The sequence below is a fragment of the Pristis pectinata genome, chromosome 13 (genome assembly GCF_009764475.1).
Source record: "Pristis pectinata isolate sPriPec2 chromosome 13, sPriPec2.1.pri, whole genome shotgun sequence".
In the NCBI taxonomy this organism is placed as follows: domain Eukaryota; kingdom Metazoa; phylum Chordata; class Chondrichthyes; order Rhinopristiformes; family Pristidae; genus Pristis; species Pristis pectinata.
Window position 1 is genome coordinate 32,067,847 of NC_067417.1, and position 27,961 is coordinate 32,095,807.

Consider the following 27,961-nt stretch of genomic DNA (forward strand, 5'->3'; position numbering starts at 1 on the left):
ATCTTTCAGCTTTTCCAGAATATGGATTTGTGCATGATCTTCTTTCATAAATCCTAAAGATATATTACCATAGCCCCAAATTAATCTGGCTTTAACCAGTTATTGAGATTCAGAAGTTGAATATGATCGGATGTTAAATGGATTTTTATAATGAAGGTCTATTTCTAGCAGAATCATTCCAAATGATACATTAAAGATATGATACTATTAAAATTACCTTTTATTGATTCTCTTTAGAGATTTTCATCAACAAATCCAAGACAAATTCCCATAGGCCGTCATCACGGTGTGCAATGTAACACGCTTATGCTTGCATAAATATGCCGAGATTAAATAGTGGCACGATTTCTATTGACTAAAGAAATAAATTGGAGATGAAGGAAAGGACATTAGACACTTCTTTTGTAAACAAATCAAAATAAAGAAAGCTTGGCTCAGAAATACAAAGCTAAGGAAGTCAGTACTATCGTTAGAAAGTTTTGGATGCTCATGCCACTTTTAAGACCACTGACATGGTACTGTTGTAAAAAAAGATCTAAATCACAATAGGTAAGTAAGAAGGTGCATGTCAATGAGGTTTAATAGTAAATGTGAAAACATTATTGTCTGGAATTAGTTAAGAGAATAGCCAAAAACTTGGGAGTCCTCTTTAAACTACCCTTTAATCTTTGGAACAAACTGAAACTCCATACAAGTGTAATGTAGTTTAAATCTTTAAGACGGACAATTGTTAGAAATATGTAAAAATCTGTTTCTAAAGCAGCACCTACATATTTTATCAATGTGATTTTGCTGTTGACCAGTTTACCAGTAATTCTCTTATTTTAACAATGAGCTATTTGTTAAGGAGGTTCGGCTTGTCACTGAACACTCCAACAAACTTCTACAGCTGTACTGCTAAAAGTATCCTGACCAGTTTCATCATGGTCTGGCACAGCAATTCGAATGCACAGGAACATTAGAAGTTGCAAAGAGTCGTGGACTCAACCCAAGACATCAATGGCACATCCCTCCCCACCATCAGTAGTATCTACAGGAGGTGCTGCCACAAGAAGGCCACATCCATCGTCAAAGGTCCCCACCATCTGGAACATGCCATCTTCCCACAGCTACTATCGGGCAGGAAGTACAGAAGCCTGAAGTCCCACACCACCAGGTTCAAGACAGCTACTTCCCTTTAACTATTTGATTCTTGAAGCAACCTTCACACCATAATCACTACAGTTTAGCAACACTATGGACACTTCGATCGCTTTACACTAAAATTGACCTTGTCTCTTCTTTGTTCTAATTGTAAAAATTTTGTATAATTTATGTTTAATATATGTTCTTGTGAATGCTGCAAGTAAGTTTTTCATTGCACCTGTGCAAACATGTACCTGTGCCTATGACAATAAACTTGACTTTGAATTTGCAATAGCACAGGCTAGATTCATTAACATTGAATTACTAACATTGAATAATTAGTCAACAGCTTCTGGGAATTAGTCAAAAATCTAATTGTTATAACTTACCTGCAAAAAGAAATCTGTGTCTGGTCTGTTATCAGTGAAACGTAGGATCTATTTTCTAAACCAAATCACCCGGATTACTTGTGTTAGACCTAGACAGAGAGGATATTTTCAGGTCACAATGGAAAACCCACCAATATTTCAGCAAGTAGTGTCTCCGCACAAAGTAGCCAACAGGTAGAAGGATAATAAAGCACTTACCTTTGTTGCTGTGACTGGGCAATCAGAGTCATTGTGAGCCACTGACTTTTACACCAAGGAAATAGGCACTTTGGCCCAACTAGTCCAATGATTGCACTTGCCCAGAGAGATACAGATATGAAAATACTTGGGGTATGAATAGTAAGGTGTGATATTAGAAATGCATTTCAATCTCATTTTTTTGTATAGAAAGGAATCTATATGACGCAATTGTTAGCTAAGTTAAGGTTATCATTTTGAATCCTATTACTGCCAAACTGGATCAAATGAACAATAACTTTTTTGCATTAAAACCCCTGCTGTAAGTAAAAGAATGATTAGACAGCTGACAAACAGAAGATAAGTCTCAAGTCCAGCATCACTTTTATATTCTTGCTATAAACCAGCCCAAATGCAAACATGACATGACACATCCTGAACTCAGAACTTAATTGCGATGTTGACAATTCTGGAGTGAGACAAAGAACAGGGCAAAAACTAATCCTGGACTACACAGTTCAATAATTAATATATATAAACAGAGTTCACCATTGCTTCTATGCTCTGTGCAGAATTATCTAAAATTAACATATGTTGTATTTGGTTCATGGATGAGACAAGGCCATTAATATACACAAGTTCGATTGAGCAAATTTCATGGAGTTATATAATTTTAGTATTTATTACTCTCTTTGAGGAAGAAAAAGATCACCTCAGAATTACACTGAATACTTTCCACTGCGATTTACTGAAGCGTTGGTGATTGGGATAAAATTAATGTTCTTATTTTCCTATACAGCTGGTGCATTTGAATTAATCATAACAGGCAAGGGTTATAAATCATGTAAAATCAATAGGAGCAGACAGAAAGATGAAACTTTCTGCATAATATTTGCTGATTAAAACAGAAATTTGGGAAACTTGTGCACAGAATTATTGTGGTTAACCAATGACCAAAACTAAAGTTAAATGTGCAATAGTAATTGCCCTGGAGCTTAAAGGTTTCGGTCTGAAGGCAGCACATAGTATATAATTTTGTAAATTTCCCTTAATAAACCACTGTTTATCATGTGATCAGACAATTTGAGAACCCTAAATAATGTTCTTGGTCGATGATCTACTGTGAATGACCCTGAGAAAATAGAAAATCCATTGTTGATTAGTTAGCTCATTACAGAGTATACTACAGAAAATATTCACTACAACTATTAGGACATTCTGAGATGTCAATAATATTCTACCTATATACTGCAAATGAAGAGAAAAAGTTGTATGTTGTCCGTTTTACCCACCATGTCATTCTACCCCAGTCTGTATCACATAACCATATGTCGATGTGTGATAATGTCCATGAGAAATAATTACAAAGGAAAATCTGTGCATTAAGTATTAATCATGGCTTTGACTGACAGACTGAACAATATATGTCATGAGACAGTTTTAACAATATCTTTGATAAGATCATACTTCTAACACAAACCTAACAGTGTTAGCTAATTCTTCCTTTATTTCATTTCTGCACCATAAGATCGGGTAGCATCACCTTTACTTTGGTTTAAATGTGCGGCTTTGCTGTTATTAATTTTGTTGTACTATAATAGTGTGTGAGATGTACTTCTATTCTTTGGGAAAATTGTTGCAATTATTATTTACTCTCTGAAGTTACAACAGTTATTTCTACTTAGAAAAATAAAGGTTTAACATATAGACTATCAGCTTTACTCAGAATAAGGCCTTGGAGCAATCCCACAATTAAAGTCATGAGATTTTTCCACTGACAGTGGTAGCCGTGACACCTTCAATGTTTTATCAGAACATTATATTTCCAAAATAATTTCACGGCCCATCTCGAAGGAGAACAGATTTTGTCCGTGGTAACTATTAGACATCAGAATGTTGTATTTATTATTCATTATAACAGATGGGCTTCATTGTAAGCAACAAGAAATACATTATATTATTGCCACTGAGGCTTTTTCAGATCCCATTAAATTTCTTGTTGCTGAATCAAGGATTTCTTTAAGCACTGGTTTTATAAAGAAAGATTTAAAAACATATTTATTAGAAACTATCCAGAACATTACATTACTTACTGTATAATTTCCTGAGCATCATGGCAACCCCCATGGAGTCTGTTTTCTGTGTTTGAACATAAGGGTGTATGATCACACAGTGAAATCGAGACAAGTGCCTAATAGACTAATAATTACCCAATGTTAGTCATCTTAATTTACTCCTTTAGGAGAATGTGGGATGTGATTAAGAAAAATGCATCCATCCAGGATTTAGCTTCTGTGGGCTCTTTCACAGTTCAGCCTCCCAACAATATTCAACAGATTCAGATAGATGGTTATGTTATCCTTCAGTGGGTGGCGCTGTTAGCACAAATGAATGATGGGGTTATTGCAGCAGACATCCGTATGTACGGCAGCTGGGAATCGTGTATTATTAGTTTACCACATTAAAGAAAAAGAGTGGGAAGGATCAGAAATGATGCTGGCATTGTCTAAGGATAATGTGGAAAGTTTTAATTGAGTGATAATGGAAAGGAACAGCAACGAATCCAAGGTTTTGTTATGAGGAGAATGATCATATGAAGGAAGTTTGTGTTGTGCTGACGTGACAACTTCAGTGGGTCCATTTGTAATGCAACTTCACCATGTTACTTGCACCTTGTAACCCTGCTCTAGTGCTGCATATGTATACATTAGGTCAAATTTTAATATGCGGTGTTTAATAACTACTTTCTATATAGTGCTCTTATCATTAGCAGACACATCTCAGGCCACTTTACAATCTTTAGGGATGGACAATAAACATTGCCCTTGTCAGTGACATGCAGATCCCAAAAAATGAATTAAAAATTCAAAGCAAAAGACTGATGCTGAGGCAAATAAGGAGATATTACAGGAAATGACCATGGGCTTGATCAAAGAAGTACTTTTAAATTATGTCATAAAGGGGAAAGTAGGCAGAAATACGGAAGGAAATTGACAGCTTGCAGCACAGACGGGGCTGGTCGAAAAATTAAATTTGGGAATGATCAAAAGGCCAGAATTAGAGCAAATATCTCTGAGGTTTAAGGAGCTGCAAGAGGTTATAGAGATAGGGAATGTGACTCCCTGCAAGGATTTGAAACCAAAGATGAGAATTTTAAGATTAAGATATTGAATAAATGGGAACTAGTATAAGCCGTCAAGCACAGGGGTGAAAGGTTTATGGTGTGACCTAGATGGAGAGTTTTGGGACATCTTGAACTTGCCAAAAGTAGATGCCAGCCAGATGTCCAGAAGAAATAAAGAGAAGGATGAGGGTTTCAGCAGCAAATGAACTGAGATGGTCATAGTTGGGAAATGTTATGGAGATGGTAGTAGATGGCTTAAGAGATGGTCTGAAACTCAAATTGGGATCATATACGGCACCTAGGTTGCAAATAGCTGGTTCAATTTCAGACTTGCCAGAAGAGGGAAGGAACCAGTAACTAGGAAAATGTTTATGACAGGGATCATGATAAGTGGCTTCTGTCTTCCCAGTATTTAATTGGAAACCTCTGTGCTTCCAATAAAGGATGACGGACAAACATTCCGATAACTTATAATATATTGAAGGGTCAAAAGAGGTTGTAGTGAGATAAAGTTGGGTTAAGACTGAAAATGCTGGAAGTAATCAGCAGTCAGACAGCATCTGTGGAAAGAGAAACCGAGTTAACGTTTCATCCAGAAGACCTTTTGTCAGAACTTGAAAAGTGAGAAAGCTAGTTAGTTTTAAGTAGCAGAGGTAAAGTGTATCTTATCTCTCCACCAGATAAATAGTTTACACTTCACCACAGCAAAACTGACCTCATCTGATTAGATCAATTTCCTTTGCCCTATCCATACTTCCCCATCCTCTCTGCAACTTAAAACTACCTTATCTTCTCACTTTTCCAGTTCTGATGAAGGATCTTCTACCAGAAACGTTAACTCTGTTTTTCTTTCACAGAGCCTGACCGATCTGATGAGTGTTTCCAGCAATTTTTGTTTTTATCTTAGATTTCTGGCATCTGCAGTTTTTTGACTTCCAGATAAAGTTGGGTAATTGGTACATATATGGAAACTAATGCCAATTTTTTGAACGGTAGGTCCAAGGGGTAGCATGTAGAAAAATAGGAAGGAACCAAGGATAGATCCTTGGGGAACATCAAAGGTAATGGTGTGGATGTGGGAATAAAATGTTATTTTACTATCTGTGGCTGGATAGATAAAAATGGAAGCAGAACAATGCAGTTCAGTTTAGTAGGGCAACAGTGAGGAGGTGCTGGTACTATTTTCAATCCTGCCAAAGATTGAGAACCGATCAGAAGAGCAAGGATGAATAAAAGCTACCATTGTCACAATCTTGCACCTTGTCATTAGTAACTTTGAAACTAGTTTCTAAAAGCTCGATTTGGTTAAACTAGAAATAACGAAACCAGTGGTAGTTATAGGAATCCAACTGGAAGCCTGTTCAACTTCAACTCAGAATGTATCAGAACAACACACTAAGTTCAAGCATGGTAAAATGATGAAAACAAAACCCTAGATTGGACAAACCATCACAGTTCCTCAGAAACCAGACACTTATTGCTGAATGTTAGCTTGACTTATCTGTTAGCTTTTTTCACCAATGAATCAGGAGGTTAAAGGGTCAAGGATACCATAATGATTTGAACAAGATCATTGTGTTCCAAAATCACCGGCATTTGGGCCGGTGATTTTAAATAGCATTTGATGTTTCTACCATTTGTAAAGGGTGGAATAGAGGTCAAATTATTTTGTGAGATAAGAGGCAAATCATATCAAGATTGTAAATAATTTATACTTCCATAGTTCACAATATCTGGTTTAATTAAATGAGATACTCAATCAGATTGTCATTTAAAACAGATGGAATGATTTTGACAATCCTGCATCTTCAGTAGGGAAGATGTGTGGATTGGAGAATCAATGTTTTATCATTGACCTGAAATGTTAATTCTTTTTCTCTCTTCACAAATACTACCTGACCTGCTAAATATTTCCAGAATTCTCTGATTTTATTTCCAACATCCACAGTATTTTGATTTGCATTGGTTTATAATCTTGTCTCTGACTCATGCCCCCTCTTACAGCAGTGTGGCCATTTGAACCACGGAATCATTCTCTCATTCATGGTTTGGGATGTGTTTGACACAGTACCCTTAAGAAGGTGGTGCTCAATCACTCACTTCATTGAATTACTGCAGCCCTTTTGGTTAAGATACTTGTACAGTGTTTTGGGGGGGGGGGGGGGGGTGGCGGGGTTAGTTTATGAAGGAATGGTGATATATTTCCAAGTCCGGATGGTGTGCAACCTGGAGGGGAACCTGTAAATGGTAGTGATCCTATGTGACTGCTGTCCTTGTTCTGGGTGGTAGGGGTTGCAGGTTTGGGAGGTGCTGTTGGTGCAGCCTAGATGAGTAACTAGTGCATTTTGCAAATGATTGCAGCCACGATGCACTGGTTGTGTTGAGCATGAATGTTTAGGGTGGACGGGATGCTGATCAGTGGGCTGCTTTGTCCTGGATTGTGTTGAAGGTCTTGAGAGTCGTTGGAGCTGTGCTCTTCCAGGCAAGTGGGGAGTATTCCATCACACTCCTGACTTGTGCCTTGTATGTCGTAGAAAGGCTTTGGATCATCAGAGTACAAGTCACTTGCCTTTGACCTGCTCTTGCGTGGTTGATAGATTTGAGTTTCTGGCCAATGTTGATGGCATGTGGCTACGGTAGTATCATTGAATGCCAAAGAGGTGTGAACTCTTTTGCAGTAGACCCTATGATCTAGAATTTCCTCCCTTAAACCTCTGTCCTCCCTTTATCCCATGTCTAAGACCTCCAAATATCCCCATGACTTAGTAACAACTTGTTATTTTGTTTGACTATGTGGTGCTTCAGAACGCTTATCTAGGTTAAAGGCACTAAAATATTTACACTTTTGTTTTTGTGGTTGTTACTATCTTTTTCACTAATCCAGATTGCAATGGCAGAATATAAATGTTGAAACAAGCTCCTGAAATATTAAGCAGCTTTAATATCATTGATGCTCTGTGGGTACCCTTATTTTACCGTCAATCATTATTTTGTTTGCTTTGATTCATATGGTCTACTGCCTGTTATTTGCTCCCACCAGGGACACACTTGAAGGACGATGTTCTCTCTCAGTGAATTGAATTGGTATAATAGTTACAGTAATGCAATTGCTTTGTACTAATATTTGACCCACTGAGTTATTTCATGAAAGCAACTACAACAAAGTTGGCTTATATTTTTTTGCTCCTGTGATCTTATTTCTTCCAAGACCTCATCCCTCTTGTTCTCTAACCTGGAGGGTAGTGGAGTCTTGATCATGGGGGCTATTTAAAGAGTAAATAGATAAATCATTGAAAAATCAGGGAATGGAGGCTAAGGGGAACTGGAGCAGTAGAGGAAATGAGGCCTGGGATGGATCAGCCATGATCACATTGAATGGCAGAGCAGGCTTGAGGGGCCAAATGACCTACTCCTGCTCCAAAATCTGACCATCTTAAGATTTCTGTAACTTCCTTCTTTCAAACCACAAACCCTTTGTTCCTTTGATTAGCACGTTTGAAAAGCTACACCTTGTCCTACCCAGCACTCAACCCCCATCAGAGGAACTGCCTTCAAATTCCTCCTGGAATCCCCACAACTCCCATGTATCTTCTCAAGCTTTCCTTAAAGCCTACCTCATAGAAGCCCTTCATGACCTTACGATATCAAAAGATACTTAAAAGCCAGTGAAATACTCTTTGAAGTTTACTTTCTGATGTAATGATAGCCAATCTGGCCACATTGCAAGATCTCACAAACTGCTCTTTGATAATAATCACATCATTTTCTTTTGTGCTGTTTATTGAGATGTGTCAAGCCTCTCTATGAATAGAGAGTTGGGATCTTTTACATCCATCACCGTGTCCAAATGACGGCAGATCTAAAGGGGTCGAGCAGTACCTGAGGTGAATTGCTAACAATATCTGCCAAAATTGAAGCCAGAAAAGAAGTTAAATGGGAATAAGGTCAAAGGAACAGGTGGCACAGTTCATAAACAAGATGAGTTTGGAGAGAGAGCCAGGGGAATTGGAAAAAAGAACAGAAATACTGATTCTTGGCTGGAGCTGGGAGAGTCTTAGGAAGGATGGCCCACTATTGTCTTTGTTAGAGGTAAATTCATTAGCCAGCATGTTTTATAATAATTTGGAAGGAAATTGTGTTAGAAGATGAAAACAAAAATCTATAGGGTTTTTGGAGGGAAGTTGTGCCTACTACAAATGCTCAGAGTGTGGCATTGATCGCTCCAGGTCAAAATATCTGTCAAAAGCAGGAAAAGCTTAACCTGAATGCATTACTTTAATCATTCAGTAAACAGATGACAACTTCATCCGTAACTTTTATTCTGTAATTTGTGAACGTTAGTGCAATGAAAGATTTTTCTTTCCACAAATTAATGAGTGAATTTCAGTGAATATATTTGCATATTCATAATCAACTAGAATAAGTTTTGTACCTTCTAATTAGTTGCAAGAAATCTACAACGTCATTAAATGTGCTAAATTCCATTTTATTTATTTATTTATTTGTTTGTTTGTTAAACTATAGATTCAAACCAAGAGGTATCAGTTTGTTTTCTTTTCTGGTTTGAAAGAATTGATGTGAGTGTAAAATAATCTAAAATGTTTTATGAAGCATACTTTTGAAAGGGGATTACACCAACATATTAATAAAATTCATGCTGAGATAAATACAATTGCATTTTAAACATTTATAACTGAGATCAGGTCATTTCATGTACTTCCCCATGTCAACACTAAACTTTGAAAGAACAGCTTGCAGTTTTTACTGGTTTTCATGTAATAAAACATCCCAATTTATATGTAAAGGGAAACAAATCATAAGCAAAGAAAGCATGGAAAGAGACCAAAAAGAGATATCAACTATGGCTCAATTGGTAGCACACTCACCTCCTGGGTCAAACGATTGTGGATTTCATTGCCATTCCAGTCTTCAACTTAAGAGCTGGGCTGAGTTCTGTCTTGTCAGAGATGCCATCTTTTGGATGTGGTAGTTGCCTTTTCCCCACCATCAGGGTTAAGTTGATTCTCTGAAGTCCTTGAAAAAGGGCATTGCACCTCCCTGTATCTAGGAAGGGTTGGATGATTATAGCGAACCCTTTTGTAATCTTCACCTCAATTCCCTCAGCAGCTTAGAATGTATCTTGATGAACAGAACTTCCCGTACCTTAAAGTTTAATATGAGGTCTCTTATCTGAGGAGAGATTGAGTCAGCTCAGCCTCTATTTTCCAGAGTTTAAAAGAATGAGATGTGATCCTATTGAAATATATAGAGTTCTTGGAGAGTTCAAGAGGGTAGACATGGGGAGGATGTTTCCCAAGGATGAGAAGACCAGAATTAGGGGTTACAGTCGTTTGGGGGTGAAATGAGGAGAAATTTCTTCACAGAGGGTGGTAAATTTTTGGAATTCTCCTTCCCAAAGGGCTATGGAAACATGGTCATTGTGTTCAAAGAGGGATTGATGGATTTCTGCATACTGAAGGAATCAAGGGATATGGTTACAGAATAGGAAGGAATATAGTGTTGGAATATGGTTACAGGATAGGAAGGAATGTAGCACTGATCCAATGGCTCAAATAGCTTTCTTCTTAGTCATTGCCATGCCTGATCTTCTGCAATGAAGGCTCCCAGGAGAAAGATCCCATTTGTTCCCCCCCACCCTCCTTATTTTCCTGTATTCCTGCAACTTATTCTCTTCCATGTGCCCATCATACCCCTTTGATCTTTTTTATTTGCCATTAACTTCCACCAAGCAGTTATTTACAAAAGACAATTAACCTACCAGCACATCTATGTGATGTGGGAAGACACAGGAGCAGGCTCAAGGGAGCAAATAACCTACTCCTGTTCTTTACTTTCTAATTGAATGTTCCTGGTCATCAATACTACCCTTCTCCACAGTAAATGTCTAAAGCTGAAATATTGTACTTGACTGCAAGATTGTACTTGAAACCCTCAAGCATGCCTTTGTTATTTCAGTCTTGACTAATCCAATGCATTCCTGGCTTGCCTCCCTCATTCTACTATCATAAATCTGACCTCCCCCAAAGCTCTGCTGCCTGTGCCCTAACTTGCACTGTTCCATTTGCCCATTAACTCTGTTGCTCATCGCCCTATATTAGCACTCAGTTAAGGAATGCCTCAATTTTTAAATTCCCGGCCTTGCCTCTCCCTATCTCTGTCACTTCTTCTAGCCCTACAACCCTTTGAGATGTCTGTGCTCCTTCAATTCTGCCCTCTTGAGAATACTGATACTAATTGTTCCATCACTGGCAATTGTATCCTCAGCTGTCAAGACCTTAAACTTTAGAATTCCCTCCTTAAACCTCTCCAGCTCTCTCTCCTTTGATACCAACCTTAAAACAAACCCCTTTGATCAATCTTTTGTTCATCTGCCCTGATATGTTCTAATGTAGCATGGTGTCAAAGTGTTTTTGAAAAAATGCCTTGGGATCTCTAACTATGTGAACTATGCTATTTAAGCTGTTACTTTTGCTGTGCAAATATGAGACAGGGAGAGATGTCTGTTGTGACCTACTCCCGGGACTCAGAAACACCATGCTAATTCTCCAGCTCTGTTAATCTACAGCACTACCTGAACTGTTCCTTACCTCTTTCCCATTCCTAGATGTTAGCCTTTTCCTCCCAGCCTACTCTCATCTGTTCTTGGTCCAGGTTTTATAATATGAAAATGAATAATCAGCACATATGACTGCAAATATATTTCATGAATGGCTCAAATCTTGTAGATATTAAATTGTGACAAATCCCAGGTGAGAAATAGAAAATGTATCCATCAGCAAGGAGCAGCAAACAATCACAGGATATATAAAACTCTTATCAAAGGAAGGCTACAAACAAATGCTAACATTAAAAGGCAGACTGCAATCAAATTGATCCAAATATTTTGAATTTCGGCCAACTTCTTGAACATCGGGTAATTATAAAACATAACAGTGGAAACAAAAAGTTTCTAAAATAAATATTAAACCTAGATATGAATTGGCATTTAGAATGTGTCAGGCTAATTAATTAAGACCACCATTGATTTGTTAAAGGCAAATCAAAATTGATTGACCTGATTACAATCCTTTCTGCCTTGAAAATCAAAAACTGCAGATGCCGAAAAGGGTGTTTGACCTGAAACATTAACTGTTTCTCTTTCCACATGTGCTGCCTGACCTGTTGTGTGTTTGCAGCATTATCTGTTATTTTTATCTTCATTGACTAAGTTTATGTTTTTCCTTTTTCTGATTGATGTCTAACTTTATTCACCCAACACATTATGAAAAGCTTTCTTTCCAATTTCACGTTTCTTCTCAATCCTATTTTAGCCAGTTACATTACAGAGCCAATTTCTTGTAGAATCATTCCTCATCCTCGACACCTATCCTTAAACACAGTTTATCAACTAACATCTGTTTCAAAATAGCCAAAAATTACTTATCCATAATTTTGGCTCCATCAACTCCTCTCTCCCCTTTCATAATCAGCCCAAAGTAACCTGATAGATTTCACCTGTATTCACCCTGATTCTATATTTCAGCATCCCCACTTAGTAACTCCTTACAAGGACATCTCCTTAATTAAAGAAATGAAAAGCAATGGTCATGTTATTGTACATTAGAGAAGAATAGATAATGGCAGGATGGCTTTTGACCAGTGTTGTCTATACAGCCTTGTAGTGGGAACTCACCTTGTAAGACCACATGCTTTGAGGAGAGGTGGGGTCAGGAAGGTCAGTCTGAAGCATAAGTCTCAATCAAGACCCTTGGTAGGCTCAGTCCAGCTAAACCAGGGTACACTGCGTATTCATTACTTACAGAAGTAGATTAAAGATTTCCGGGTGGGATTGCATATGGACCATGAATGTAGGTGATGTGTTGCCTCTTGGCATGTTACAGTTCTGTAAATGATTACCAATTGTAACTGCCCTGAAATGTTGGGGAACATAGGGTTTAGTGAAAGGGAGAAACTGAATGAAATCAATATAATTAGGGAAATGGTATAAGGAAAATTGATAGGATTGAAAACCAATTAATCCCCAGAGTCTGATAATCTGTATTGCAGAGTAGTTAAGGAATAAGCCTTTGAATTGATGCCTGGCACAAAACCAGTTTCATAGTTCTTGGTACAAAATCCATTTCATGCTCGTACAAATTATGCTTGTTATGCAATTTGCCCAATATATTTTAATTCTATTGTAATGCGTGTATTTTGCACAATAAAACAAATATGAATATCTATTTTAATACAGGGTTATAATATATTCATTTTATTCTGTTTAATGAAACACTTGTATGAATATCATCTATGAACAATAAACACAGACACAATTTACTGAGGTCTATCACATGCAACCCATAACCCTCCAAAGCAGAACTCATGGATTATGGGTTTAAAAGAACAAGTACAGCTCTTAAACCAGATTCCTTGGTAGAATAATGTCCCTCTTATTGCATGAAAGTAATGATATGACATGGCAATGAAAGTCAGAATTACTTCTTTGTGTAGGTAATATTTGTAACATAAGGGAATTGCACCAACTTAGTGTTGTCATTTACTACCCCATGTTATCTTCTGAACATTTTTGTTTTTTTAGTTACTCTTGGAAATAATGGAGAAACCCAGTAAGCAACACAGGAAGACTGAGTTCACAGAAGAAAAAAGCTACAAAATATTCTCAAAAAGATAAATGTGTAAGTACTTTGAGACTTTGCTAAAATATGTAGTACGGTGATTTGTAAATTCAGCATTTTCCACTCTTGAAAGAGAACAACATAGGAAATGATGGAAGCACTCAGCAGGTTAGGCAGCATGTGTGGAGAGAGAAACAGGCTTAACGTTTCAGGTCAAAGACCCTTCCTCAAAACCGGAAAAGAGAGAAAACAAGTTCATATCAAGCTACAGAAAACGTGGGTGGGGGAGGGGGGATAATAGATGGAACAAAGGGAATATATACGATAGGGTGATGGCAGGGTTGCCTTGGGGATAAGCTGTAAATGAGGTCTTCTGGTTATTGGGTGCAGTTGGGGGAGCGAGAACATGGTCCTTTCTTCATGGAAGCTATGAAGAGAGGGAGTTAAAGAGTGAGAACACAGACAAAGGAATGTAAGAGCTGCTAACGGAGAGAGAAAATCTGAGTCAATATCACAGACAGATGACCTGACCTCTTCTGATATAGACAGAGAAAGCAAATCACCTGAAGTAGAATTCAATATTGAGTCCGGAAGTCTGCAACGTGCTCAGATAGAAGATGGGATGCTGTTTTTCAAACTTACATTTGGCTTCATTAGAATCGCACAGGAGGCAGTGATAGGTCAGAGTGGGAGTGGAATGGAGATTTAAAGTGACAGGCAACAGGATAATTGCTGAGAATTAAATGCAAAATGGTCACTGAATCTACATTTAGTTTCTCCAATGTAAAGATCAGATAGTGGACACTGAATGCAGTACACTAGATTGGAAGAAGTGAAAATGAATCACTGCTTCACCTGAAAGGGCTGTTTGGGTTTCTGGATGATGGGAAGGGAAGAGGTGAAAGGATAGGTGCCACATCTCCTGTGGTTTGACAGGAAAGTGCTATAAGACAGGGAATGATTGGTGGAGATGGAAAAGTGGGAGATGAAATGCTAAAAGTGGAAGATAAATTGCTTTCTCTATAGTACACAGAAGCAAGTTTTTTCATAGTTAAATACTTTTTTTCATATTTAAAAGGTTATCTTGAGTATTTATTAATTCTACAGTCTTAAGAAAACCCAATTTTAAAGGCCTACTTGAAACTCTTCTAGCAGGCCCAATTACAGATCAGTGAAATTAGACACTAAAATAGGTAGTATCGTAGACAGTAAAGAAGGTTATCAAGAATTACAGTGGGATCTTGATCAGCTGGGTAAGTGGGCTGAGGAATGGCAAATGGAGTTTAATTTAGATAAGTGCAAGGTGTTGCATTTTAGGAAGTCAAAGCAGGGTAGAACATTCATAGTGAACGGTAGGGCCCTGGGGAGTGTTGTAGAACAGAGGGACCTGGGAGTACAAGTACATAGTTCTTTGAAAGTGGTGTCACAGGTAGACAGGTTGGTGAAGAAGGCGTTTGGCATGTTGGCCTTCATCAGTCAGAGCACTGGGTATAGAAGTTGTGATGTTATGTTGCAGCTGTACAAGGCATTTTGAGTATTGTGTTCAGCTTGGGTCATCCTGCTTTAGAAAAGATGCCATTAAGCTGGAAGGAATACAGAAAAGATTTACAAGGGCATTGCCAGAACTTGAGGGACTGGGTTATAAGGAGAAGTTTGGCTGGCTAGGACTTTATTCCTTGGAGCGTAGGAGGCTGAGGGGTGATCTTATAGAGGTGTATAAAATTTTGAGGGGCGTAAATAGAGTGAATCCATGCTGCCTTTTTCCCAGGGTTGTTAAATCAAGAACTTGGGGGCATAGGTTTAAGGTGAGAGGGGAAAGATTAACCTGAGGGGCAACTTTTTCCACACAGAGGGTGGTACATAAATGAAACGAGCTGCCAGAGGAGGAAGTGGTTAAGGCAGGTACAATAACAACACTTAAAAGACATTTGGACAGGTACATGGATAGGAAGGGTTTAGAGGGATACGGGCCAAACATGGGCAAATGGGACTAGCTTGGATGGGGATCTTGGTTGGCATGGATGAGTTGGGCTGAAGGGCCTCTTTCCGTGCGTACGACTCAGTGATCTTGTGTCGTGACCACTTTAGTGCACTGGGCCAACTTCCAATATGATGTTCTTCAAACTAATCCAAAATGTCATAGCAATTTGATTTATGATGAGATCAATTAGAAATTATGTGATCTTCTACCTTGGTTTGGTTGATTTGAGGAGAATGCCACTGGAAACATCAGTGTAAGCTGATGGAAATTCTACCCTCTTGTTTAAAGAAGCCTATTTATAATGGTTGTGAAACTTACCTACGAACTTACAAACTGGCCCACATCACCACATGTATAACACATGGAATGAATGCATTGTCAGCGAGATGCAAGTCTTTCAATGTCTGTCCTGTGGATAAAAGGCATTAACTCTAGATGACACACATTCCTATGGGTTGTCTCAAAGCACTTTACAGCCAATGAAGTACTTACTTCTTGCATTGATACTTACATTTACTCCCTGTGTGTGACTTGGTTATTAAGAAGCTTGATTTTCTAAAAAAAAAGTATTAACTGTTGTCAATACAGTTTGATAGAACTTCATAGCTTTACCATTGCCATTCACTTCACAGAAAAGCAAAATAGGACTTAGTTGGGAATTTTGATAGCTCTGCATAATTTACATTAGGAAAATAATTTCATGAAGTGATAATGAGAGGACTTTTGCCTCTCCCCTGTGACCATTTTTTGGAACTTTGCCTCAGTTTCTTGAATACATCAGAAGAAGACTGGCTTTGCAATATCTGCTTTGCAAGAGGGATTACAACAGATTTATGCTTTCGTTCTACATGTTTTCTAGAGTAGGGCATTCCTTCCATAACAATGAAGATTACTGCTTCATTAAACTTTTACAGCACCTATAACTTTTAAGTCACTATAGCAAACATCTGCCACATTGGTTAGTAAACACACTTTCTTTAAAAAATGGAAAGTTTGCATTTTATGCCTTTTACATAATTTTTAAGATGTTTCAAAGCAATCTACTGTCAATGAAGTACTTATTTTTGAAGTACAACCTCTTAAAATGTTGAAAATATGGAAGCGAATTTGTGCACAACAATCTCCCACAAACAACGTTGATTCTGTTTAATCAACTTTAGACAAAGCAGATACCCATTTGTACTGCTTCAAAATAGTGCCATGAAATCTTCAGTGCTAACTGATGGAGCTTCATTTTAACATCTCACCAGAAAGAAGACACCTGTGACAGATCAGTCCTCCCTCAGTACACTATTGAAAAGTCATGCTAGATTTTTTTCCTCAAGTCTCTGAAGTATGACTTGGACCTGGGACCTTCTAAATCGGAGGTGAGAGCTTTATCAAATGGGCTTACAGCACCACATGGATGACTCAAGAAATAAGCAAGGGGTAAGCAACCTTCAATGCTTACCCTATTTTAAAGAAGGCATAAGCTACACACGAGACACAATCTTTCTGGCTGTATTAAAGCACTTTACAACTGATAATTGTGCACGGCAAACTGCCACTATATGATGGTACCCACATAATCTGTATTCGGCTAACTGATTAAGAAACAAATACTAACCAACACACCCAGGCCTAACTGTCTTGGTCTTTCTCAAAATAATGCCATAGGATTATTAACTTCTTAAAAAAAATGTCTCATCTATTTAATGGCACCAGGAAGAGAACTCACTGTGGCCTGCCAGGGGAGCCAATTTAGGTAGTTAGTGCTTGTTTCTCGAGTGCCACTTGATCTGTGACTTATTGACGTAGAGGCAAGAGTAATACCAGCTCAGCACAGTTATGGCAACCATAGTAACGCAAGACAGGAGTCACATGTAAAGATTGGCTATGAATAACAGGATTTTTTTGAAAAATAGTAATAAATTAATTAGGTTTTTTTCAACAAAAAGCAGCTTTTTGGTCTTTGACCAAAGCTACTTTTTATTTCCAGATTTATTTTGAAATGAAATTTGAGAGAAATGTTTAACAAATGTCTGAGCTTGTACTGTGAGATTTACATTATTGTCTTAAGTCAAAATTACTTCCAGAGACATTAAGTTAAGGAAAGTTCATTGTAAGGGTTAGGATTTGAGGAGAGGAAAATATCTACATTAATTGATGAGAAATGTGATTGGTTGATGTGTTGGCCAGGTCATGAAAGACAAGAAAATGCATTACAGATGAGATGATAAGAAGAAAAGAAAGTAATCACTGCCATCTAGAAGCATTAAAGGGCAAGAACATTCTTCTAAGTCCTCTGAAGAAAATCTGGCCCTTTACTGCTCTGGGCTCCTCCATTCACTTCTCACCCCTCCAACCCTGACAAATGAACACAAACAAAAGTATTTTTTTCTGAGACCATAGACCACAAACTGTGGTTGATTGGTATCTAAGCGACAATTAAGTTCCTTTCCCAGCCTGCAGTGGATGCAGTATGTTTGTCTCCTGAATTTCCTTGGGCTTTTTGCCACTGCACAATATTATTTTAAAAGCTTACTGGAAATGCAGTGGTGACTTTTATTGCCACCCAAGGTTTTCCAGTAAAGTTGCAATGCTGCAGTGGCAGAACTGCAGAAATTCAGGAACTCTGGTTTTGATAAAGTGCCTTGTAAAGGACATTGTGAATATTAAAGATGTTTTTTGAAGGTAAAATGGTAGCATCAACCAAGGGAGGAGTTAAGAATAGACAGCAAGAACTGAGTAAACAGGTAGCTCTCAGTCTGATAAAAGCAACACTTTGTACATGATCTGACATGCATCTTGGGGAATTACATCAACATCTTTTGACCGCGTCAAATTAGAAGTCATCGCAAATTGTCAGAGAAAACCAAAAGGCTGTAAAAGGAAACATTCATTAGGGGAGTGGGTAAACTTATGCCTATTACAGTGCCATTTTATACTTCTGTTGAACAGCAAGGAAAACGGAACAAAATACATATGTATACTGATTTGTAAAATTCACTGCTAATTCAGAACCTAGCTCACTTATGTTAACCCTTTATGTATATATGTTCTTAAATGCACAATATATATTCTGTAACATCTTCAAATACACCAAGACAATCAGAACTGAGGTCATCTTCCTGAGTTTTCTATTCTAAAATTCCAAAATAGAGCCTACTCAGCTAATTGGAACAGTGCAAATTGAAGCAGGGGTTGGTAGCAAATGAAATGCAAAGACATATGCCATAAATCCAATATTAGTACTGGCACTGGGGGAAAAAAAAACTTTTATGGTTGATTGCTTCAGCTGCCAAGAAGCAATACCTGATGGTGTCAGACTGGTTAAGTATCAATTATTTGATAGACCTGATGTTACCATTTGCAGCTCCTCTAGACCCATCTTTTGTTTCTTTACTTGACCCAATATCACCACCAATCTCTTACCTTGCGTGTCTTTTATTATTTAGTTTCTCCTACTTGTCACCCAAGAACAAACCTTCCTTGTTCCTTCCTCACTCTCAATCTTTCTCTGCCACTGTATCACTTTAAACTGCCACTATTTCTCTCCCCACAGGTAATGACTCTAGGAATGGTGCATTGTACTAGTAGTGGACTTGAACAAGAATTATTCTCTTGCTAAATATATACTTACATTAAACAATGTTTTAATTAATACTTCCCCTATGCTTACATTGCTGCTAATACAAAATTACATTGATGTTGGACATAATAAAAACTGAACTGGAATATTCTGCATTATGTATAGACCAAGCCGTCCATCAAAATAGACTCCAGTATTTTCTCAGCGAGAAGGCAGAATCATTCCAATGCTGGGAAGGGGTTAAAGTTATAGCTTTGTTTTTTGAGCTCTCATTCTCATGATTCCCATAACTATTCATCTATTCATTAGATCTGACCCGGTGGAAATATCATACTCTGTGCTTTTTAAACACTCTATAACTGTCCTTTTACTTTAAATATAAAACCACATTTTCCACATAAATGACTATGTGTACCATTAGTGCATATGCATTTGCAGAAAATCAGTTGTACATTTAACAAAAATACACTGAATTGCAAAATCTAATATCCCAACTTTAACAAGATTCTATGTAGGCATTATCTAGGAAGCCTCTGGGAATCTGGTGTAACATGCGTATCCATATGTTAGGAACTGGGCTAATAATACGTATGCTTGAAAATGTCTAGTGGCTAGGATTCAATCTGATTTATTGTAATTAATTGTACTGCAAATGAAGAAATTGGTAGAAAATAGCTTACAGCAACTTTCTTTCTTAGTGAAGAATTTAATTAGTTGCTGATAATTTATCTTCCCATCTGAGGGTTTCAAATGACGACCATTACTTAAAGCTATGAATCTTGCAAAGCACAATAGTGCTGAAAGTAAATATCCATTTTTCTATCCAAATAAAAACCTTGCTATAATGACAGATAATATATAGAAACAGAATTAAGTGCCTTTAAGAGTCATGTATTACAATTTTTTTCTCTTAACTTTTTTATTAGTGTGAATAAATATTTGGGTTGAAATGATGTTATGTGATATTATTTTGAAGCTGGCTCACAGATGCATAAGTGTCTCTGCAAATAAGATTGAAAATATCTGTAATACTAAATTCAATTAATAAATTCCTAAAATTAAATCTTTAATTTTTAATTAGCATATATTCTTAGTCTATAGAAAATACTTAATTTGTATTTCAAACAAAAACTTCATGAAAACAGTATGTAAACAGTAATTAAGATATTAAGGATCATGGATTAAATTTGAATTAATAAACAAAGTACATCCTTCACACTTAATCATATATCCTGTATCTTTTTTTAAGCACACTGTCTGTTGAGGCAAGTCAGAATAAATCAGTTATCCTGTGTGAACAAAATTGTCCCTGCGATCACTCAAGTGAATTTGCAGCTTCTAAAATATGCACACGGTTTCTTTCAGAAGACAGTTCCAAAAATGCTTTTCAGTAAATGTGCATTAGTGGATATTATTCTGAAATAGGAGATAGGTGTCTCAGTAACTTCAGGGTTTGGAATGTTTCCCAACTAAAAGCTTATGTTTCAGGCAGTTTGTAACTCAAACTTGCCTTGGCAATGTACTCTTTGGCAATTATTGGTTAGGTCTTTGGATGAAATATCACATAAAAGATTTGAAGACTCTTAATGGAGGACACAGAAGGAAATGATATACACCAGCTTGCTCTATCAGATGCATGCAATCTTAGGGAGTAGCAGATTTTGTGAAGAACAGAAAATTAAGATGATTTTGGATCTAAGACCTTGATAAATATCCTAATCCTACATCTTCTTAACAAAATGACTGAGACAATACTATTTAATAAATCTGGTTATTTTGGTATAAGCATTCACTTAAATTGTCAAAGACAGAAGTTCCATAGTGGATTAAACATTACAGCATCATTTGATAGCAATTGATAGTGCAGACTTCAAAGCTAGAGAGCTTTTATAAACAAATATCTGAAATGTTTATCAAGATCACAACCTGGAATTATGGATTGTGCAGTACCTTTTTTTTTTAAGTACTACTTGATCCAAAATCGATTTTACTCAGAGCAGATTGTATGTGTGATTATTTATGACTACAGCACAAAATTATACCTGGTGCATCTAGTTTCAACCACGCTTGCACACCTGAAATTTTCTCAGTATCAGGCATGCACATAATAACAACATTTGTTACACAATGCAAATTTCCTTCTGAATGAACACAAATTGGAATTCAAAACAGTTTCTATGTTCTCCATGTTTACAGTGACACTCTGCTAACATTCAGAAGGGTCTCAGACCTGAAATGTTAACTTTATTTCTCTTTCCACAGATGCTGCCTGACCTGCTGGGAGTTTCCAGCACTTTCTAGATTTAACTTCAGATTACCAGCATCTGCAGTACTTGACTTCCTGCAAAACTCTTAGTTTGGAAAATCTTTCATCTCCAGTAAAGTCCTAATGATTGCACCTTTAACATCCTACAGCAAGTGCAGCAAAACTGTGCCTGATTTTTGAAATTAAAATCCTGCACGTTTTCAAATTAACTAATTCTACTCTGTATTTGTTCCTCCTGATGTAAAACTAACAATTCTATTTGCATTTTTTAAAACCGTACAGCTATGTGTAAACATATACCAATAGCTTTGTCTTTAACTTTATTTTACACCATCCTGTTCCAGGCACTTCTATAACCTTAACCAAGTTTAGAGCTTTAATGGTAGCATGCACCTTTACAGTGAACCCTAAGTCTGACATTGGTCCTCATCTACATTGTCAGCCTAGTTGGCAGTAACTGTTGTCTCTTCCCAGTCAATTCACCCTACAAAGCAAGTTCCAGAAAGGAGAGCATAGTCAGATTGTGCAAAGGAGAAGGGGATTGATGTCAAGGACTGTTGAGCAGAGGTAAGCACTCTAGTTCTTCATGGATCAAAATAGAGAGTTTTTCAAGTTCTTTAAAATGGTTAACCTCCTCATTGGAAACTAATTTGTCATGGTAGATTCCTTTCAACAGGATTAGGTTCCAAGATGAAGATATTTACAAAAGGCTAATTCCTTTTGTGCACCTGCCAAGGAAGTCTGGGCACAAGCATTGGCAATCTCCAAGTATCTTGCAAGAAGCTAAAACGTCATCATATTAAATAAATTTACAAGATGAGAGGTGGAATAGGACGTTTGACCCACTGTAGTTCACCTATCTCAAACAATCTCCTCATGCTCCATCCACTTGTCTCTTCAATTTTTTGTGCTTTTCCACTTTCAACACTCTACCTAAAAAATTTGATCTTGGGATCAATCCTGAGGGTATCTTTGACTAGTCTGAATTTCCATCTCTTTTGCCACTCCATCAACTTAATTTATCATGGACTAACTTTTTCTCTAGCATTTGATAGCTTGCAAGTGTCCTTCTAAAACAACAAAAACAGCGACTTCCCTCTAATTCATCCTTAAGTCTTCTTTCCTTGACCTCCAGCACTTGAATGTTTGCTAATAAGTAAAAACAGAAATTGGTGGAGAGACCCAACCAATCAGGCAGCATCAGTTGAGAGAGATCAGTTACTATTTCACATCAATGACCCCTCAACTGAATATCTCAGAACATCTGCTACTACATAATGAATTGGACACAAGTTAACATAAATTCAGCATTCCAAGCCAAGAATGGTCTTACCTCAATATTGCTCTAATTTGGTAAATGGATTAAAAAAAACATCCAGCCTTGAATCTACTGAGGAGGAGAGGTCTCTTTCAACATTCAGGGACTATGTTTGAAATAGCCCAGTATAAAGTTATCCTTCACTGTGTAGAATTGTATTTATTCATGTTTCATTTACTTTCAGACGTCATTGTTCAGCACCACTCCATTCCTTCCCCCACCCCACCATCACACATTTTGAGTAGCTAATTTAAAGCTTGCACTATATGCTTCATCCATCCTCCCTCGCCTTTAATCTGGTGACCCTCTGAGTTTGGTAAGAGCAATTGTTGGCTAATAAGAAAATTACATATCAATCTTTACTATCATTAAGACAGCTGCTAATGTCAATAAGAATGGATATATTGCAACCGGTTCTGTATTAAACTGTATTTACTAGAGCTGTAGAAATATAGATTCTAGATTGTTTCAGTAAACAATGGTTAATTATTTACTTTAATAGCAATGTTCTCATTCATTTTATATATTGTATGATGGAAGCTTACACTTTTTTGGGGCATGGATTTAAATACTTCCACAAGATGCCATAATTCTGGCTGTATATAAAATGCTGTAAAAACCTATCAATGAGTGTACAAAGTCTGTAGATGTAAGCATGTAAGCTTTGCCCAGGAGCACGGATAAAGGCAAATGAAGTTATGCACAGACCTAGAAATTATTATGTACCAAATGGATGAGTAGCAACAAGGTTCAACAACTGATTCAGCCATGGGCCTCTTGCTGAAACTTTCAGCAATACCAGCATAGAAAGCTCATTGTGTAAGGCCAAGCCTGAGATTTGGATGGGAGAAAGCTCTGGAGGTTTCTCCCTGAGGAAGGAAGACAATGTTCCTAGGGAGGAGGTTTTGGGTAGAATTTTCCTAGAATTGGGGTTGAGGAATTGGGTCTGGAAATTGGTGGGATCTTCAATAATGAAGATGGAGGATTGTGTACCAAGGATTGACTAAGTGGCTGAGAGAGTTGGGGGTGGAGTTCTGGGCCTCCATTGGAGGGCCTTGGTGGTCACCGGGTCAGGGCCTGGACCTTGAGGGGACAGGGCAATTGAGGAGCCTCAAAACATTGGCGGGTCAAGAAAATCAAAGGGTCTTGTGGACTGGAGAGCCAGGGAGTCAAGATCATTGGTGGGAGAGCAGATATTTAAGGGGTAGCGGTGAGGCCCTCAGCCTTTGAGGGTATTTGGGAGAGGGATAAGCGGGTTGAGGGTTAAAGGATACTGAGAATGACCAAGCATGTTTGCTCCAGTGGCAACTTGGTTAAGTTCCCCTGAAATAGTCCAGAAGAGCATTGCCTGGGGAGTGATATCATCCCATGCCTGAGGCCAGCAAATCACATAAGTTACACAAGGATGACTCAGGCTGGGATATACCCAGTCAAATTTCTGGAGTGATATAAAACTACCCAGAAATGGACCTGATCACATTTTACTGTGGTACAATAAATATTTGTTGCTATAGCATGGATAAAAAGAAATAAGGTTATGTGAATAAATTTCTAGGTAGAATATCATTCTAGCTTTGAAATGCTGCACTTTACATCAATTTCATCGAGTTCCAAATGTATTTATGTATGGAACTTCAATTTTCATTCTTGTCTTGCACCTAGACATTGACCTAATTGGTTAATGAAACATTCTCTTTGCTTGGATACGGTTTTACCTGAATCAACAACCTGCACTAATCTTCCACTGACATTTGCAGAACTTGCAGAGAGTAATTATCCAGTTCTGTTGAATAAGGCATTTACTTAATTTTTTTGTGAATGTAAGGAGTTATAATCGTGTAAAAAAAACTAATTAAAGGAATGGATAATGGCTGCTTTATGGTTCTGCGTTTTCATTTTGTGACTTCTAATGAAGAAAATATTTCCAATTCCATGAAGGTTTGTATGAAATTGGAGATTGCCAAAAATGCAACAACAGTGAATGGTTCACTTAAAACATAATTAGGCCCTAACTAAACTGTGATTTTACAATATTCTGCAAATATTAAGCTTCTTCCACAATTTTTGGCATGGGTGGCATGCCACCTCACTCAGTCCCTCACACACTGACTCTTTTACAGGACCATACACACACGCACTTTCTGAGGTGGATGTCTAGTCCTGAAAGGTCAGAGCAAGATACAATGGAGAGATGGCAGCATTGTCGGGAGGAGGAGTGCACTGAGGAATCTGCCCCCACAGACTCAAGTCAGTGACTATCAAAGAGTGGGAAGAATAATAGGGGTACTGGGCTCTCTGCAAAGGTTGCAGTGAGGGACGGTCAGTGAGTTGGTGGGATCAGATGCCGAGGCTGGATTGAACTAAGTGTCTGTATTTGCCAAAGAAGGATGGCTGATGGCTGAGGAAGGACAGTAGGTGAGACAGGACAAGACAACCCATTTATTGGTGGTTATAAAATGTGTTAAATGTTTAAGCAGTTCCTATTTCCCCCAAAAGCAATTATTACAAACAGTCATAATAAATAATGTCAACATTACTTTTCCACAGGTTTGTCAGTTTTATCTGCAACTCAACTGCAATTTTTTTTGAAGTTCATTCCACAATTTATCATGGTAGTTGTTATCTGGAGAAATCCACCATAGTCACAATTAACTTGTTTAATATTCTAAATAAAATGTAATCTATATGTACATATCTTTAATTTGCTTTCCCTCTAACTTTACAATTTTAAAAGGAAGAAACTAAATAGATATATTCCAAAAAGGACAATCGAACTCAGTCCATATAATCTTGTTTATGTTCACTATAAATGAAATGACTAGTGGTGAGATTAGCTGGATGCCCTCACAGAGTTGATGTGGACAAAAAAATTACCAGCTATCCATTGCAACGTTCTCGGAATTATCTTTTCCTCTGCAGCATGAAGACACCATCTGCTGCAAGTAGCTGGCAGACTCTAAGATGCACTGACATCTGACACCATATCATAGAGGGGGAAATGTAAGCACTAATCATTAGATTACAATAAAAGTAATTTTTTCCCTGACACGGTTCCCTTGAGACCCAAGTGTTGATGAAATCAGACATACAATGAAAATAGCTGAATTAAGGTGATCTGCGAACACCTATACAATGCCATGCCTCACTGGTTTCTTTGGCTATCTGTTACTTGACACTGCTGAATACAATGATGCAATTTCATCATATGAACTCCATGGTAGGTGAGTGACAAAGCAGAGCAGATATTGAAGTCTATTGATTGCTGACCCTGTCCCAGATATAATTATGTTTTTTGTTATTTGCAACAAACTACAGTCAATCTCTACATTGCACTGACATTCTCACAAAAAAGGAAATTACGTGCTTTTATGTGTTTTCAATGATATTCTTCCATTTTCACACTTCAGGGTCCATTATCTGACCCACACAAATTAATTTTAAGTATGTAAAGAAAATCTATTATAAATCTACATGCACAATACAATGCACAATATTTTAAATTGTGTTTAATGATTTACTTTCCATCAAAAGGAACAGACAAAACAGAAAAATGCAACTGAAATATTTTCCTGGAATGTTATTGAGCAGTGTCATTCACAATTGATGCAAATGGAATCATGGTGTTAGGTATACACTTGTATCTAATGTAAATAGCCATCCTTTAAGGTGAACTGAGACAACAATTGCAGCCAAGCCCAAAGATCTCCTCATCCCCCAACCACAGGGAATTTGTTACCCACAGAGCTCAATCAACATCTCAACCCTTCTCAGGGGAAACAGTATTCATTCTGCTGCCCAGATAATTAACCACAGGTTAGAGGCTTGACTAGGGACCCTTTGAGTCAGTTTAACTCAGTTACATTAGGGGTAGTTCAATGTGGAATTGAACCACTGGGAAGACAAATTTTCAGTATTTTTGCTGACAATTTAAAAAATTGAGAGAAAAAAAGGTCTTTTTGACATCAGTATCAGCTTCTAAAAAAAATAGTGAAAACATCGCAGAAAATGTATTTTGGAGGAACACTGGAATAAAATGGATGGGTATCGCAAGTGTCCCATCTCTCTCCTCTATCCCAGCCACACAATTCCCACAGTAATGTGTAGTACAAGCTCAGGCATTCTGACAGTTCACCAAAGAGGAACTGAACACAAAAGATTGCTGCAAAAGACAGTCCTGCTTACTGGCAACATGTAACAACCATGTCACCTTACTGTATCTTTCAAACAGTCAGTGACTCTGGTTAAAGGCTCAACTCCTCTATAACAGAAGGTTTGACACTATGAGTGCCCAGGAACATATGGAATCCAACTCCTTTTTTAAATGGTTATTACTCTTGTTAGGACCCACATTCAGCTATCTTAACCGCTGGCTGAACAACCAAGCAGATGTTCAGATTTATCTTTCCAGTGAATGCTAAATGATACTTCTCTGTGGTGAACTGCAACCTTCTGCTCAATAAATATGCACCTGAAATATGCATGGGCTCAAAGAATCTGTACAGGCAAATTGCAGGTTTAGCCTGTATCAACTCATTTTGGGTACTTAGATGTTCACTCAGCAAAATGACTGTTACCAAAACAGTAAGCATGCCACCCACTGACTCCAATGACTACAACTAACAGGGCAGGGCATCCCCTATCTGGTCACTATGCTCAAGTACCATAAATCAATTAAAATCCTTCAGTCCCTTGATAGAGTACTCCAGATATGAGCAAAGCCAATGCAAGGAAACCTGGATATATGATAGTGAAAATATGCAAAAGCGTCAAAATAACTTTCAGAAGACACTTTTCTAAAAAATCAAAACTAAATGAACAGCAGTCACTTTTCAACAGTCTTGTGGCTACCCTTTGACCTTGAGTTGGAAATTGCTGTCATCAGACACCTGATCCAGTGTGGCACTGTCTACAGATTTGTGACATGAGTGAGTTAGAACAGTAACAGAATGGCTCTTCAACCAATCTTATTGAAAAATCCTGAGTCACAAGAAGAGTTATTTTGGTGTAAGGGTGATGCTACCACCTGACATATCCTCCCCTCCTGCTCTACTTTCAGATTCTAAGGGATCATTACTTCAGAGATGCCTTGTCCACTCTTCCATCTCTACCAATACCCATTCAAGTCCCTCTCAAAGCAACAGCAGGTGATGCAACACCTACCCTTTTATGTCTTCCCCTCAGAGATCCAGACTTCTGGTTGTAGGAGTGATGTACTTCTTCCAGTGTAGAGTACTGCATCCACTGCTCATGATGTGGCCTTCTCTACAATGGGGAAACAAATGTAGATTAAAATCAAAAAAACTTCAGATGCTGGAAATCTGAAATTAAACAGAGAATGCTGGAAACACTAGCAGGTCAGGCAGCATCTGTGGGA

At 37.7% G+C, this 27,961-nt stretch overlaps 1 long non-coding RNA gene across 2 annotated transcripts; it reads right to left on the reverse strand.

Moving 5' to 3' along the window:
* Nucleotides 1-1,514: 1,514 nt before the first annotated feature.
* Nucleotides 1,515-27,817, reverse strand: LOC127577432 (uncharacterized). Of its 2 annotated transcripts, none has more exons than XR_007957379.1 (3): nt 15,944-15,988; nt 3,785-3,830; nt 1,515-1,603 (listed from the first exon to the last, which is right to left on the reverse strand). It is a non-coding gene; the product is annotated as an uncharacterized LOC127577432 (long non-coding RNA). The 2 variants fall into 2 exon arrangements; XR_007957380.1 differs by lacking the exons at nt 1,515-1,603; nt 3,785-3,830 and adding exons at nt 9,776-9,879; nt 27,748-27,817 and having other exon boundaries at nt 15,944-15,987.
* Nucleotides 27,818-27,961: the final 144 nt, after the last annotated feature.